The following is an 18,266-nucleotide window of genomic DNA, read 5'->3' on the forward strand; positions in this document are numbered from 1 at the left end:
GATGACTTTGAGGAGACGAGGGGTGGGGACCAAGGAGCAGGCTTGGACTGAGCAGGAGGCTAGGCCAGAGGACCGCCCATGTGTTATGTTTTTAAGTTTTTAAGCATGAAAATTTTAATACTCTGATTTCACGTTTTGGCTTACGATATTTAAACAAGTATTTTCTTTAGCAAACTTTATTTGTGAGCTCTTGTATCGCAAATACTTTTGGATGGGCAGTTTAATTGTGATCAGACTTTGAAAGTTATTTGTATTTGAGAAAATTTTTAATTTTTGCGCAAATTTTAAGAAGTAAAAAGTACGGTACGTTACATCCCAATTCCTTCTAATAACCAATTTAACATTTCATGCAATAATAAGCAATATAAAAATGTTAAATGACTAGGTTACCCGTGATGAGAGTAGTGTCCGGCTCCTCCTCTTCTTCTTCTGCATGCATGACATAAGCTCGTGCTGTAGTAGATGCTTTCCTCTTTGGGCAATCAGCCGCTTTATGCCCATTCTCCTTACAGTAGAAATACTTGAATGTCCCCCATTTGCACTTGTCAAGATGAAAGCGATTGCACTCTTTACATGGTTGCCTCTCCGCAGGTTTTGGTGCTCCAGGATTCGGTGGCTTTTGTGGTGCTTGTTTCTTAACTTGACCTTGGGGCTTTTGAGGCCCTTGAGGTCTAGGAGGACCCGTATATGACTTTTTATTTGGTTCATTATTGTTCTGATACTGTTGTCTCTTGCGTTGTAACCCAAACTCGATGTCTTTCAAGGATTGATCAGACTGGTATGCATAAGTAACTGCAATAGCATAATCCAAAGGACACATCATCATAACATTATTCAGTATAGTATGTCGTAGACCATCCATGAAGTGTCTAAGCTTTTCTTCGGCATCCCTGGCAATAAAGGGTACAAAGTGACAACCCCTATCGAACTTCTTCACAAATTCAGCAACAGTAGCGTCTCGCTGACGGAGAGTCATAAAATCCCAATTTAAACGGCTTCTCACATCAGTAGTAAAATATTTCTCGTAGAACAATGTCTTGAATAGAGCCCAAGTAAGTGTAGCAAGGTTAACACCCTGCTCAGCTCCTTCCCACCATAAAGAAGCGTTATCCCTAAATAGATAAGTAGTACACCTCACACGGTCAGCATCTCTCATATCCAGATAGCGAAAGTGTACCTCGAGTTAACGAATCTGTAGAACCCGTTAAATCAGACTACGTATAAGCCATGTATAATTACTATTATTTAAATTAAAATGATTTTTATGCATGAGGATTTAAATTCTTTTCTTTAAATTTGTTGAGTTATTTTACGCAGTAGTTTAATTTTATCTTTTCAGTTAGATAAGTGAGGCCGGACTGGAGTTGGAGTATTGAAGATAAAATTTAATGATAAGAAAACATTCCTAGAATTTTTTTAAGATAAATAATAATTTATTTTAAGGTAAAATAAAGTTTAAGAAATTAATTAATTAATTAGAGATAAATAGTAAATAAATTCTTTTATGTCCAATAATTTAATTAAAAGCCTAAAATAAAATATGTGACCAATTGAGATAAGTTAATCTAGGCTTATTTTATTTAAGAAATTGTAACTTAACATGTTAGTAAATTTAATTTAAATATTTAGCCATGCATGCAAGAAAATAGTCTCCCTAAATTAATTTATTTAATTCACTAAAATACCTAATGGGTAGATAAAACTCTAAAGATTTAAATACAATATTTAAGCAATATTTTTCCCTTCATTATCTTAGAAAATCAGCCACCTCCTTTAAAGGATTTAAATATTTGGCAACTATCCATTATTGATCCCTTTCCTTGGTATGATTAATTCTCTCACATTTAATCATCAACAATTAATAATTAAGCAATATTCTCACCCCATTTACTTGGTAGAATTCGGCCACCCCACTTTTCAAAGATTTGTTATTGGTTTGACAACTCACCATTTGATATCATTCCTTATTCTTTTCTAGGGAGATAATTCTCCCACCTTTTAATCACAAAGTAATTATTAAATAAGCAATTTCCTACCCTATTTTGAATGAGAAAAAAATCGGTCATCTCATCCCATTAAACCTCCCTCAATTATACAATATCAAATCATTTCCCTTATCTCTCAAACTCTAGGATAGAAAGATTTCTACCTTGCCATTCTATCCCCATATATCTTGCAACCACCCTATTCATTTCCCTAGACATTCTCCTCTCCATCCATTTGAAAATTTCAGAGCAACTTTCAAAAAAAAAATCGTGTGAGGCTAGAGGAAAATAAGAGAGAAAAGTAGTAAAGAAAAAGAACTTCGTCTCTGTCGCGCCGTATCGTCGTATTAATTCGTTTTCTTTTCAGACGATTTCCAAGCATGTTTATATCTTTCCTTGCTCTTCAATCAAGTCATATACATGTTTTTAAACCATATTTGTTCATGATTTTAATAGCAAAAACCGAAATTTGTTCAGCAACACTTCACAAAATTCTGCATAGATTTTTCTCTTTCCCTTCATGCTTCACGTTGGTATTTGTTTTGATGGTTTCAGGGTATGGCTCGTTCCAGGCGCTCAAGGCTGCTTATGGTCATGTTATAGGGTGTGTTAGAAAGGGTTTAGTCCATTGGTTGCATGCCATTCACCCCAGAAAAACGAGTTGTGACAGCAACTCCCCATCATGTCATTTTTGTGTCTCGCTTTTCTTGTTTTGATGTCAAAGGGGGAGGGTTCTGATCTTGGCTGCCCTAGGAGCTGTAGCCATGGTTAGAATCTCTCCTTGGCTTGTCTAGGACGTGACCAAGATTCCCTTTCATGGTTTGGTTCATGGTCCCATCGGATTTTAAAAGAAACAACACAAGTGTCCCTTCGGTTTTAAAATTCTGGTTTTGTTGAGTGTGTTGAGTTTCGGTTTTGGGGTGTTAGGTGGGTTGTGGTTGGCTTCTAGCCCTTAGCCATGACTCATACAACACCTTAGAATGTCTAGCATGGACCATGGTTAACCTCATAACCATTAGATCCTTCATTTGACAGCAAAAAAAACAACTCCCCCACGCGTGCCAAGTGTGTTCTCGGGTGAAGCTTGGGATTGTCTTGGGTGTTTGCTTGGATTTTGGCTGGCCTAGGGCCCATAGTCATGGTTCAAGCCACACCTTAGGATGGTGGTAAGAGGCTCTAGTCGGTGGTTCAAGCCCCAATGGCCAATAGTCTCACAAACGAAGCACGGAAGCACGGCCACTGCTATTGTATTTTTGTTGGACAGCAGGTTGGCTTCGGTTCAGAGGTGTCGTTTGAGTTCTTGGTTGGATTTTAGCCTATGGTCTTGGACTAGACAGTACCTTATTGAGTTAGGAAGGTCATGGTTTTGGCCGTTTGTGATTTGGTTAAGTTTAGAGGTCGTACAAGAATTTACGGTGCAATGTGCCAAAGTGACTCTCGAAAGAGCGTTTCATGATTTTGGCCTCCATGCACAATTTTCATGTATTAAAGCCCTATGGTCATGCTTTCCAATATTTTAAGAATATTTTAATCATGGCTAAACGATGGTTAGATGTTGGTTTGGGTTGGTACGAAGCCATGATTGAATACTAAGTTCGTTGGGCGTAATTGCCTCGTTTTTGGTTCGATTTTGAAGGGTTGGTCAAGTTAAGTTATTTGCATGTCCCTCATGTTAGAATTAGGTCGCAGCGTGTGAGGCCCATTTACTCTAACGACAATTAATGATCAAACAGTAATGGTTTGATTTAAAACTGCAGCGGAAATGGTTTGAAAGTACTTTAAAACGGACCTCAAGGCCTAGAAAAATTTCGGCATGACCCTCCCGTAAGTAGGACATCTCGAAAAACTCAAGCAGCAGTTTATATCAAAATATACTCCAACTAGAGTCATAAAAACAAAAACCGAAGTCAACAACCTATAGCCGCACTGGCCAGGACTAAACAGAAATTAAAAATTACCAAATACTCACCAGATCATAAGAATCATAGGGTAGACTCAGAACATTACAAAAACTACCAAATATCACTACAGATACACGGGGCATCTCCCAGGCAAATAAACTACAATACAAGACTGAAACAAACTCAAGACATACATGTAGACTAACTGGGAAACTCCACTGACAGAACCAAGCAATCCAACCTCAATCTCGAGCTCCACTGGCGGAACCCCGGCCTGATGCTGAAAAACGACTCGAGAGATCTACCATGGTGCCCAATAGCAACCACAGTAGCCCCCCCAGTAAACAACTGAGGTTAGGATTCTGGTATGAAACAGTTCAACAATAACAACAATAATCATAAATCATGCATAATCATATAATAAAATGTAATATGCAATGCATGAAAGGCTCAACGAATAATCGGGATAACAGGAGCCAACAAACGGTACGATAACAACTGGAATAATGCTCGAGAAACAACACAGGGGAGCTACATCGTCATGCAGCTAAACCTCCCTGCCAAGTATGCGAGGTATGCCAAGTTGTGCTGAATAACACCCCTGACTCGGCCTCCATACAGCTGATACGATATAACATGATGGCACAACAGAACGAACCAGATGACACAATCCCAGCGCTCACCTCAAAAGGCTGCACTAACCACAGGATTGTTCAATCACATCTATGGTCTCATGTGTATAGGCCTATCAGCCACAAAATGATCTCGAGATAAACAACAGTGCCAGATAACAACAGATATCAACAATGGCTAACAAGAACAATAGGGCTCAACATGAATGTCATAACTGTATGCCCTATGCTAAATGCCAATAATATGTCATAATAATAAACATAGACCACAACGAAAGAATTTAACAATTAACAATAGTCAACAAGTCATAAACATGATCCATGTAACACAGAATGACAATTAAACAAAATTTATGTTTTACCGTCGTATGTTACCAAGCTGTAACATACCTATATCGTGAAAATGATCTTCAAGAATGATCAACTAAACTCCCTCAGCCTAGAATAACAAAATAAGCCGAATAATTCCACAACTCATCATTATTTACATTCCAACCATTATCAACTCGATAATCCTTAGATTAATTCCAACGATAACAACCATACTATAATATCTTTCAATATAATACAAAACGATTCGACATAATTAATAGGCTCGCCGAATATACCTCGAAGATTTCCAATGACCGAACCTACAACAATTATCCAACAAATATGTCAATAAAACGCTATTCGAACGACGAAAACAATTTAAATCGAAACGGGTAAAAATCCAAATTTCAGCAGCCTACTATCACGCTTAGAAGCTGAAATTTTGGACTAGGAACTCACATGGTCGAAGCTTACTCTAGTCGCTAGCGGTCTCGAGGTGATAACCCACTGGAAACTCGTCGGAGTTACTGTTCACGAGCTAAAAAAATTCAGAAAACAAGCTGGAAAAATTCAAAAAACGAGCTGGAGTTACAGGGAAATCACAAGACTTAAAACCCACTCCAACACACAACAAAACTCCAAGAAACTAAACTTAAATCTCACCTAAATCGAGCCAACAGAAGCAGCCACGAACAGGCCTCGATTTGGGCTGAAACGAGCATCAAAAGTGGCGATTCATGGTTCAAAACGAAGCTACTGAAGTAAGAAAGAAAACCCCTCAAACCGTTCGAGATTTCGACGCCAGACGGTAAAGTTATGGCCTCTCCAATTTGAAGGTGATGAGGGTGACGGGATTGTGAAGAAAAAGGAAAACAAAGGCTACGGGAATGGGTTTGCTTATTTCCCCTTTTCTTTAATTTAATAAAGTTGTAAAGGCCCGTATTTCGTATTCATATTTTTGCGGAATTATTAAAATTTTTCTAAATAAATAAATAACTTGCTTCAAAATAAACATGTAAATAATTTCAACTTTAAAATAACAGCGGAAGGAAATATTGTTTCAAATACCAACTTAAAAATAATCCAACATATTAAAACTGAGTTTAAACATAATAAAAATGCATAAACTAAAACATGAGGTCCTCGGGTATACTACAGCTGCCCCAAGATAGCTCACTGATCTACGCCCTCCGTCTCGACCTCATCGGTACCTACAACAATCAAGTCTAGTGAGTCTAAAGACTCAACATGTATATATCGTGAATAACAAGTAAATATACAATAAAATCGCATGCAACGTAAAAATATGGTATCGTAAAGCGTATGGTGAAAATCGTATCATGAGTAATTATATCTACGTGCATATCTGAAAATCATACGTAAAAGCTTTGCTCCATAGAGCTCTGTCATATCATATCATAATTTTCTGGTAGAGATAATGTTCTAAGCAAGTGGTCCATAACATAATGTGAGCGCCTGATCAGACTAAACCACAGTATACTGGGCGGTAGAGATCAATCACAGCCCTTGGACTGGATGTCCGTACCCATACATAATCATAAACCGATCGTAAGTCACCGGGCGGAGAGGTCCTCGGTTGCGCCTACCGACTTCTAAACCCATAACATAAGGTGGCCACAAGACATATCGCATATATCTCAAAAATAAACATTTTATATTTTTATGCACGTAATATAATTAAAACATTATTTTTACCGGATGAGTTGGATCGTTCCCAGGCTTGCTGCTACTTACTTCTAATATGTGACACATGCAATAAATCTTAACTTGACAAAAACTTGACAATAGAACCAAAAACGAGACGATTAGAACCAATAACTTGATTTTTAATCATGGCTTCGTACCAACCCGAACCAACATTAAACCGACATTTAACCATGATTAAAAATACCCCAAACATACTGAAAAATATGCATGATGATAACTGTACACGAAAATTGGTGAATGAAATCCAAAAACATAAAACACTCTTTCGAGAGTCATTTTGGCACCTTTCACCGTGAATTCTCGTACGACCTCTAAACTCGACCAAATCACAAACGGCCGAAAACACGACTTTCCTAACTCATTAAGATAGTGTCCAGTCCAAGGACATAGACTAAAAGCCAACCAAGAACTCAAACCACCACCAAAACCGTGACCCAAAGCTGCTGTCAAAAAGGCAGCAGTAGCAGCTTGTGTGTTTGTAGTAAAAATTCTGAAATTAATGACTATGGGCTTGAACCACCGCCCAAGGACTCTTACTAACATCCTAAGGCATGGTTTGGACAATGGCTAAAGGCTAAAAGCCAACCACAAACCAAGCCATCACTTAAGACAATGCACAACTCAAACCAAGAGTACCCAGAAATTCTGTGCTATAGTAATCGAATTAATATGTTGTCTTGTTTCGTTCCGGTGGCTATATGATCAACCATGGCACAATCTAGACATGAGGGAGTGTTGTATGAACCATGGCTATGGGTTAGAATTCAGCCACAGCCCACCCAAGCACCTCAAAACGGAACTCACTCATACAAAGATCAAAATTTTAAAAACAGAGGAATCTTGATATGTTGCTGTAAAATCTAATGAACCATGAACCGATCATTTAAAAATCTGACTTGATCACTTCCGAGACATGATAAGGAAGGGTTCTAACCATGGCTATGGTCCTTAAGACAGCCACGATCCGAACTCACTCCTTAACCAACCAAGAGAAAAAAAACGTGATTCAATTCTGCACCTATGAAGAACTTGCTGTCATTTCTCTGTTCTTGAGTGTATGGACCGAAACAATTGAACCAAAAGCACTCTAACACAATCTAAATTATGCCTAGAAGCAGCCCTAGTTGCCTGGAAACGAACCACATCCTGAAACCACAAAAAACATCTCAAACGAAGACATAAGCCAATGGAGAGAACCTGTGCAGATTTTTTTTTTTTTTCCAAAATTGTTGCTGTCAAATTTCGTTTTGCCTCATGAATCATGAACATATAATGTTTTAAAATATCTATAGTCCTTGATTGAAGAGAAAAGAAATAATATATACATGCCTGGAATTTGTTTTGCCAAAAACAAATCAATACGACGAATACGAGCGGCGGAACGGAGTTGGTTCCTTTCTTACTTTTCTCTGCTGCTATTCTCGATCCTAAGCTGCTGCTATTCTGATGTATTTCGAAGGTGAGGGTTTGTGATTGCTAGACAATGAAGATGAGTATTATAGGAGGTGTTAAAGGTGCCATAATATGCATTAAGTTGGAGGTTACAAGTCAAGGAGTTGTATGGGATTTGAAATGTTTTTGATTCTCTTGCTGCCGGGTTCTTGTACTCTTCTTCTTACTGTTATTCATGTTTAGTTGCTAGCATAAAGGGGTTGAGGAGCTTCAAGGAGAATTATGGTGCATGTATTACCCATAATTAAGGAGTTTAAAAGTGGGAAATGAATACACTATAAAAACCATTTAGTGGTAAATTTGAATGGGTTTGAATTGCTACTCCTTCCTCTTGTTGCCGTTGGTTTCCCTTCTTATTATTCCTACTGTATGTGCACGTTAAGCTTCTAAGACAATGGTTTGAGGAAAATTTATGTGAATTATAGCATTTGAATAAACTAATAACTAGTGAATTAAGGGTGGAGAATTATATTTACTTTAAAAACTAATGAGGTGATTTGAATGAAATTTACTACATCTAAGAAATGTTTTGACCGAAATTGTTACTCCTTTGCATGATATATTTTTATTTAACCTTGCATTTTACTTGTTTAAGATTTTAAACCTTCATTATGTATATTTTAATGCATTAATTTAGTTTCAAATCTTGCTTAGAATTTTATATGGCATGCTTGACCTCAATTTAAGTATTTAAATGTTATGTTTAATTTCTTGAATATATTATACCTAGATTAATTCATCCTCAATTATTTATTTAATTTAAGTTTTAATTAAATATATACCTAAAGAACTTATTTAATTTCTTATCTCTAGTTAATTTAATAAATCATATAACATTCTATTCCTTTAAATTAAATTATTCCTTGACTTAAATTAAATTTAGGAATATCTTTCTTATTATTAGTCTTATTATTAATCTTATCTCCAATCTCCAAACTCCGGTCCGACTTCGCGTATTTATCTTGAAAATATAAAACTAAACATCTTCTTTTAAAATAAATAAAACACTTCATATTTTCATAAAAATTCATTTTAATTAAATAATAGAAATTATGCATGACTTATACGTAATCTGATTTTCGGTTCTACAACTCTACCCCCCTTAAAGGAATTTCGTCCACGAAATTATAACTTACCGAATAACTCGGGATATCGACTCTTCATCTCTGGCTCAGATTCCCACGTAGCTTCCTCCTCTGAATGATTGAGCCATTTGACTTTCACTAGCTTGACCATTTTGTTCCGAAGCTTTTTCTCCTGTCTATCTAAAATTTGCACTGGTCTTTCCTCATATGACAAATTCGGAGTGAGCTGCAACGGTTCAAAGTTCAAGACATGTGATGGATTCGCCATATACTTCCTCAACATGGAGACGTGAAACGCGTTGTGTACTCCGGCCAGATTCGGCGGAAGAGCAACACGATAAGCTAACGTCCCAACCCTGTCGAGGATCTCAAATGGTCCAATGAATCTCGGACTGAGCTTTCCTTTCTTCCCGAACCGCATGACACCTTTCATCGGTGCTATCTTCACGAAAACATGGTCACCAACAGCAAACTCTAGAGCTCTTCTTCTCTGATCCGCATAACTCTTCTGTCTACTCTGAGCAGTCCTCATCCTGTCACGGATCTTGACTACTGTATCAGCCGCCTGCTGCACAATCTCCGGACCCAACTCTGATCTCTCCCCTACTTCATCCCAATGTATAGGAGATCTACACTTACGACCGTACAGTGCTTCATATGGAGCCATACCTATAGACGACTGAAAACTGTTTTTATAGGTAAACTCCACCAACGGTAGCTTTGATTCCCAACTCCCGGAGAAATCGAGGACACATGCACGAAGAAGATCCTCCAAAATCTGGATAACTCTCTCGGACTGACCATCTGTCTGTGGGTGAAAAGCTGTGCTAAACAACAACTTCGTACCCATAGCTGAATGTAGACTCTTCCAAAATGAGGAAGTGAATCTATGGTCTCGGTCAGAAACTATAGAAACGGGAATACCATGAAGTCTAACGATCTCCCGAATATATAACTCTGCATACTGGATCATGGAGAAAGTTGTCTTAATAGGCAAGAAATGAGCTGATTTCGTAAGACGATCTACAATCACCCATATAGCATTCGACCCTCTGACTTATTTCGGCAATCCGATAACAAAATCCATGGTGACATTCTCCCACTTCCGTTCGGGAATAGGAAGAGGCTTGAGTAAACCTGCTGGTCTCTGGTGTTCCGCTGTCACTAGTTGACACGTCAGACACTCAGATACAAATCTTCTGATATCCCTCTTCATTCCTGGCCACCAATATAATAACTGCAGATCATAGTACATCTTCGTACTCCTTGGATGAATAGAGTACGGCGACATATGGGCCTCAGCTAAAATATCTGCTCGAATAGAATCGCTGCTAGGAACCCATATTCTGTCCCGATATCTCACAATACCGTCTCTAACTGTGTACAAGATACTGCCCTTGGCTTCATCTCTCTGCTTCCACTTAGCTAATGCTCGTCTGCTAACTGTCAACTGCGAATAAGGTCTAGAAGAGAAGACTGAATCGTCAAAGTAGATAGACGAGGAACTCTACCTGGAGGATATGTCTCTAGATCAAACATCTGTATCTCAAACTGAAGAGGTCTCGAAACCACCAAATGAGCCATCCCTGCGACTTTCCTGCTCAACGCGTCTGCAACTACATTAGCTTTGCCAGGATGATAGCTAATGTCACAGTCATAGTCCTTCACTAGCTCCAACCAACGCCTCTGCCGCATATTCAACTCTTTCTGTGTAAAGAAGTATTTGAGACTCTTGTGGTCGGTAAAGATCTGGCACTTCTCCCCGTACAAATAATGTCTCCAAATCTTCAATTCAAATACTACGGCTGCCAACTCTAAATCATGGGTAGGATAATTCTTCTCATGAATCTTCAACTGACGAGAAGCATATGCTATCACCTTCCCATGCTGCATCAATACCGCGCCTAACCCGAGTTTCGAAGCATCGGTATACAAAACAAAATCTCCGGGTCCTGATGGCATGGCCAACACTGGTGCTGAAATAAGAGCTTGCTTCAATGCATCGAAGCTCTTCTGACATTCCTCGCTCCACACATACTTAACATTCTTTTTCGTCAATGATGTGAGTGGAACTGCAATAGAGGAGAATCCCCGAATAAACTTCCGATAGTATCCTGCTAGCCCAAGGAAACTACGGATCTCTGATGCATTTTGCGGCACAACCCAATCCCTGACTGCTGCAACTTTCGCCGGGTCTACCTCCATACCGCTGCTAGAAACGACGTGGCCTAAGAACGCCACTTTCTCTAACCAGAACTCGCACTTGCTGAACTTCGCGAATAGCTTATGCTTTTGTAAGGTCCGCAATACTGTGGTCAGATGTCTGCTGTGATCCTCTTGATTCTTTGAGTAGATCAGAATATCGTCTATGAATACTATAACGAACTGATCAAGATACGGCTGGAATACGCGATTCATGAGATCCATGAAGATCGCTGGCGCATTCGTCAAACCGAACGGCATCACCAGGAACTCGAAGTGACCATAACGAGTCCTAAAAGCAGTCTAGAGAACATCGGCGTCTCTCACTCTCAGCTGATGATAACCAGAACGCAGATTAATCTTGGAGAATACTGAAGCTCCCTGCAACTGATCAAATAAATCTTCAATCCTCGGGAGTGGGTATTTGTTCTTCACTGTAACTTTGTTCAACTCCCGATAATCAATGCAAAGCCTCATCGACCCATCCTTCTTCTTCACAAATAAGACTGGCGCGCTCCATGGAGAAAAACTCGGGCGAATGAACTCCTTGTCAAGAAGTTCCTGAATCTGCTTCTTGAGTTCTTCCATCTCTGTCGGTGCTAATCGGTACGGTGCCTTTGAGATCGGCACGGTACCTGGCATAAGCTCAATAGAGAATTCCACCTCTCGCACAGGTGGTAAACCAGTGACGTCATCAGGAAAAACATCTAGAAAGTCTTTGACAATAGGAACATCGGATGCTGACTGTTTGGGCGTCTCAGGAACAGATACAAGAGTAGCTAAAAATGCTCGGCACCCTCTATGAATGAGCTTCCTAGCCTGGACACAAGATATCATACGCGGTAAATTAAAATACCTATCTGGTTCGAATAAGAATTGTTCCATCCCAGGCGGTCGAACTAGAACAGATCTCCGCTGGAAGTCAATCAAAACTCTGTTCCTCAAAAGCCAGTCCATACCCAGAATGATATCAAACTCGGGCATTGGTAGCATGATAAGATCCGCATAAATGAGATTACCGTGAAGTTCGAGGTCTATATCTCGAATCACATTAATAGCTGTCATCTCCTCTCTAGAAGGCAATGCTACTGAATACGCTATGTCTAGCCCAATTGTCTTGATCTTGAGAGAATTTGCAAAGGTTTCTGAAATGAATGAATGAGTAGCCCTTGAATCTATCAAGGCTTTCGTAGCCGAACCGGCTATAAAGATTCTCCCTGAAAGATTGGAATATCATGCTAACCCAATAGTTTTACAAGAACTATGCTTATAGACATGCAAAGGTCAAAGTTCTCCTAACCTAAATTTCCGTGAATAACACTGATTAGAACATGCAATCCTATCATAAATTCTAAGTTCAAAATCTTAACCCAAAACATTAAACTTCAAATACAACTTAAAGATTTAGGATACCAGTCATGAGCATCGTATCTGGGTTAGTCTCCGCAGCATGCAGAGCAAAAACTTTGCCTTGCGTAGGCAGATTCTTCTGAGGACAATTCTTCAATATGTGGTCAGTACTACCACATTGGTAACACTTTCCCGAACCATACATACAAGTCCCAGCATGACGACGTGAGCACTTGGCACAGACTGTGTGGGGACCCGGGCTCTAACTCGATTATCTTTTGGGATTAATTGGATCTTTGCTAGAAAATGTGGGTCAAAATTTTGCTTTTAACATTTATTCAAATGTATATAAACAAGCACAAGACATTATATAAAATACTGTCATCTTATTCAACTACAATTAACCTTCACATATTCGGCTACAATTAACAGACTAGTGTATAGAAATTCAGTACATGTCTAGTAATAAACCACTAGTAATCTTCTACACCCGTAATCTCTACGCTATCTCGATCTCTCATCCTCTGCGTGACCCCGATACTGTCCCACCTGTTGTCATGCACACATACAGACACAACAACAGCCGGATACTCCGGTGAGAACAAATCCCAGTATAAAACATGTATACATGCATGTCATGCAAGTAAATACAAAATCATAACACATAAATCAGTAATTATGACACACCACCAGTGAATACAGATAAAACTCTTCAACTCTTATTCTTTGACTCGACTCATATCTAAGTCTAGGGATCTTGGTGTAAATAAGACGTAACAAGTCTCCCACCTACTCTCCCAATCTGGGTGGCGGTACGTCTTATTCCTAGACTTCGGTCATATCTGTATCGAATGTCTACAATCGGAGATGATCTGCTCCTATGCGTCGATACACCGAACGTCTAGTTTGACAATCTGTCAATGACTCCTATCTCAAATGCTTGAATATAAATCTATAAACAAGACATAATCATAATCAAACATAATTAAGAATCTAGTATGTGATTTTGGGAAACTCGTATCCAGTCTGAATCGAGTCATGTCTTCCCGTGTTCACATGAATTATACCTTTCTTGTCGTAGTCCCGGTCTGAACAAGTCGAAGTCTTGAAATTTCGATATCAATCAGTCAATACCAATCTGAAAAGACATATATACAATGTACCATATCAACCTCTAACTCAAAGAAGTACACATACGGATCAATATTCAATCTCGGTACATTCCGGCGGCATAACGACGTAATCTTGCGATACCGGTCAACTCAAACATCAATAATCAATCTCAATAACTCATAAACAAGATTATATCATCCCAATTCTAATTCTAGCATATCAAAATCTATTCAATTACATCAATATATGCTGAAATTCACAACAATTGCATACGGTACCATTTCTTCGATCCGGTTGCGAATAAACGTTCCCAATAATCACAAGAACAATTACTAACAATCAAACTCTGATTTCCCCCAACCATCTCAACTTCAAATCATGTTGAAAAGTAATAACACTTACATCCTTAGATAGCTCTTGATGAGAGGAGCACGAATCTAGTCTCGGATCGAAAATCGGATGATCGGCTTGTGTGAAGTCAATTTCTTAAGCTTGAAGAAAATTTGAGAGTCCTCCCATGGATTCCTTCGGTGGTCTAGCTCTGAATGAAGGGAGAATGTGAGATTACATGTTATATGCATGGCAAGGACACTTGGCTTATTTTTCATTCTGCACGTCTCGCGCATATGCGCGACCTCAACCGGCGCATATGCGCGAGACCTACTGTCTCGGCACTTAACAATTTTATCTGCTGGCGCATATGCGCGCCCCTTCTCGGCGCATATGCGCCCACTTCTCTGGACATCTCGCGCATATGCGCGCCTCTTGTCGCGCATATGCGCGAGACCTTCGTCTCAGCATCTCTTGGACTCACTCAGCTCGCGCATATGCGCGCCCACCAGCCGCGCATATGCGCGAGACCTTCGGGTCTCACACAAAATCTTTGCACATAATTACAACTCAATAACTCCAATCCAAATTCGACGTGCTCTGTCTATAATCATATCAATGAATCAATAAATCGGCTCAGATTAACAGGATAAAAATCTCGGGCATTACATTTCTCCCCCTCTAAGATATGATTTCGTCTCCGAAATCTCAGGAAATCAATCAAAGCGTGTATAAAAGCAAGATAATCAAACTGAATAAATACTCACATCATGCAAATAGTTCTGGATATCTCTGTCTCATCTCTGATTCTGTTTCCCAAGTCGCTTCTTCAGTACCATGACGACTCCACTGAACTTTCACTAATGGAATAGTCTTCGTTCTGAGCTGTTTCTCTTTCCGATCAAGAATCTGAATCGGCTGCTCAACGTAACTCAAAGTCTGATCTAGCTCGGCTTCTTCAGGCTGAATGACATGAGAACTATCTGGCATATATCTACGCAACATCGATACATGAAAGACGTCATGTATCCCAGATAGAGAAGGCGGAATGGCGAGTCGATAGGCACGATCTCCTATCTTCTCGAGAATCTCGTATGGACCGATGTATCGCGGAGACAATTTCCCACGTTTGCCAAATCTGACAACGCCTCTGAAAGGAGAAATCTTCAAGAATACTCTGTCTCCCTGCTCAAACACTAACGGTCTACGTCTGATGTTCGCGTACTTCGCCTGTCTATCTTGTGCCGTCTTCATTCGCTTCTGAATTATCTTTACTTTCTCAGTCATCTCACGAATCATATCAGGCCCAAGTTCTGGTACCTCTGAGATGTCATCCCAGTACAACGGAGATCTGCACTTCTTTCCGTATAAAGCTTCGAACGGTGCCATCTCGATGCTAGTCTGGTAGCTGTTGTTGTACGAGAATTCACAAAGAGCTAGTGAATCTTGCCAACTAGTACCAAAATCTAGTACTACAGCTCTCAGCATATCTTCTAAAGTCTGGATAGTCCGCTCTGACTGTCCGTCTGTCTGGGGATGGTAAGCAGTACTCAAGTGTAAAGTCGTACCTAGAGCCTGCTGTAGACTGTGCCAAAAGTGTGAAGTGAATCGTGGATCACGATCTGATACGATCGACTTCGGCACACCATGTAATCTGACAACCTCTTTTACATATATATCTGCCATCTGATCATGTCGGTACGTCATCTTGTACGGAATGAAACATGCGGATTTGGTCAATCTATCTATCACAACCCAAATCGCATCGCAGCCTCGGAATGATCGTGGTAACTTCGTGACGAAATCCATGGAAATGTGATCCCATTTCCACTCAGGAATAGCTAAACTCTGAAGTAACCCTCCGGGCTTCTTTCTTTTGACCTTCACCTGTTGGCAATTCAAGCACTTAGACACAAACTCTGCAATATCTGTCTTCATTTGTTTCCACCAGAACTGTGTTTTCAGATCATTGTACATCTTCCTGCCACCAGGATGAATACTGAACCGACTACAGTGCGCTTCTGACAGTATCTGTTGTTTCAAATCTGAGATATCTGGGCTACAAGACGGTTATTCACATACAAAACATGATCAAGTACCTGATACTCAGAAATATGTCCTGATCTGACCATATCAATCGACTTCTGAACACTCTGATCTGTTCTTTGTGCCTCTTTGATGCGAACAATCAAATCTGGTTCACACTGAATAGTGGCAAGTCGCAACGGCCTACTATCTGTATCAAATGCTAATCCAGAAAAGCAACAATCTTCTATCATATTCGAAACACCTATCGTCGACAAGGATAAGGAACATACCTTTCGACTCAAAGCATCCGCTGCTGCATTCGACTTCCCTGGATAGTACTTGATCTCGCAATCAAAGTCTTTCAGTAGATCAAGCCATCTACGCTGTCTCATATTCAATTCTGACTGAGAAAACAGATATTTCAAGCTCTTGTGATCAGAGTAGATCTCAAATTTCTCGCCGTACAGATAGTGTCGCCATATCTTCAGTGCAAATACGATAGCCGCCAATTCAAGATCATGAATTGGGTATCGAGTCTCGTGTGGCTTCAACTGTCTCGAAGCATAGGCAATAACATGCTGTCGCTGCATAAGAACACATCCTAACCCTCTGTGCGATGCATCACAATATACAACGAAATCACCTGTACCTGAAGGTATCGTCAACACTGGAGCACTGGTTAGTCGTCTCTTCAACTCTAAGAAACTAGACTCACAATCTTCAGACCACACAAATGGAGTATTCTTCTGTGTCAACTGGGTAATCGGTTTCGCAATACTGGAGAAATCTTTAATAAATCGTCGATAGTACCCTGCTAAACCCATGAAACTGCGTATCTCTGGCACAGAAGTCGGTCTCGGCCAACTGATCACAGCTTCCACTTTACTCGGATCAACAGAAATACCGTCTCCAGATATGATATGACCCAAGAAGACAACCTGTCTCAGCCAAAACTCACACTTTGACAGTTTAGCATACAGTTGCTCATTTCTTAACGTCTGCAACACAATTCTCAAATGCTCAGCATGATCAGTCTCATTTCTTGAGTAAACCAAAATATCATCTATAAAAACAATCACAAACTCATCCAGATACCTCTGAAAGACACGGTTCATCAGACTCATAAATACCGCTGGCGCATTCGTTAAACCAAAAGGCATGACAATAAACTCATAATGTCCATACCTGGTTCGGAATGCTGTCTTCGGTATATCAACATCTCTAACTCTCAGCTGATGATAGCCAGATCTCAGATCGATCTTGGAATAGACAGAGGATCCCTGCAATTGATCAAACAAATCGTCGATGCGAGGCAATGGGTACTTGTTCTTTACTGTTGCCTTGTTCAATTGCCGGTAATCGATACACAATCTCATCGAACCGTATTTCTTTCGCACGAATAGCACTGGTGCGCCCCAAGGAGATACACTCGGTCTGATATATCCCTTGGCCAACAAATCTTCAAGTTGTTCTTTCAATTCTTTCAACTCGATCGGTGCCATTCTATAAGGAGCTCGAGAAATAGGAACCGTACCTGGTACTAGGTCGATGCTAAAATCTACCTCTCTGACTGGAGGTAATCCCGGAATCTCATCAGGGAATACATCAGTAAACTCGCAAACCACTGGCAGATCTGCCAATGCTGAGCTCTATTTCAGTAGATCTACTGAATATACAAGGAACCCCTCTGCTCCTTTCTATAACAATCTACTCATAGTCAGAGCAGATACTAAGGGAATCCGAGATCTGGAACCCTTACCGTAGAATTTCCATTTGTTAGCCATCTCTGGTCTAAATCTAACAATCTTCTGGAAACAATCTACAGTGGCTCTGTACTTGGTTAACATATCGATACCGACAATACAATCAAAATCAGCTAAACCAAGCACAATGCAATCTAAATCAATCTCGTGACCCTCAAACTGTAGTATACAATGCCTAACTTAAGTCACAGATACAAGAACACTTCCCAATGGAGAAGAAATAGCCACTACAGCAGACAAGGACTCGACAGGTAAAGCATGCATCAACGAAAAACGCTCAGATATAAAAGTATGAGATGCACCGGTGTCTATCAACACATAAGCAGGATAACCGCAAAGAAAACAGTTACCTGCAATCACATCATCTGGCGCATCTTGGGCCTGC

At 39.9% G+C, this 18,266-nt stretch overlaps 1 long non-coding RNA gene across 2 annotated transcripts; it reads right to left on the reverse strand.

Moving 5' to 3' along the window:
• Nucleotides 1-3,775: 3,775 nt before the first annotated feature.
• On the reverse strand, nucleotides 3,776-5,740 carry LOC140990309 (uncharacterized). 2 transcript variants are annotated; one of them, XR_012177628.1, is made up of 5 exons: nucleotides 5,494-5,740; nucleotides 5,290-5,368; nucleotides 5,127-5,150; nucleotides 4,909-4,957; nucleotides 3,776-4,187 (listed from the first exon to the last, which is right to left on the reverse strand). It is a non-coding gene; the product is annotated as an uncharacterized lncRNA (long non-coding RNA). The 2 variants fall into 2 exon arrangements; XR_012177627.1 differs by lacking the exon at nucleotides 3,776-4,187 and having other exon boundaries at nucleotides 4,587-4,957; nucleotides 5,494-5,738.
• Nucleotides 5,741-18,266: the final 12,526 nt, after the last annotated feature.

Source organism: Primulina huaijiensis, chromosome 12 (genome assembly GCF_012295235.1).
Source record: "Primulina huaijiensis isolate GDHJ02 chromosome 12, ASM1229523v2, whole genome shotgun sequence".
Lineage (NCBI taxonomy): Eukaryota > Viridiplantae > Streptophyta > Magnoliopsida > Lamiales > Gesneriaceae > Primulina > Primulina huaijiensis.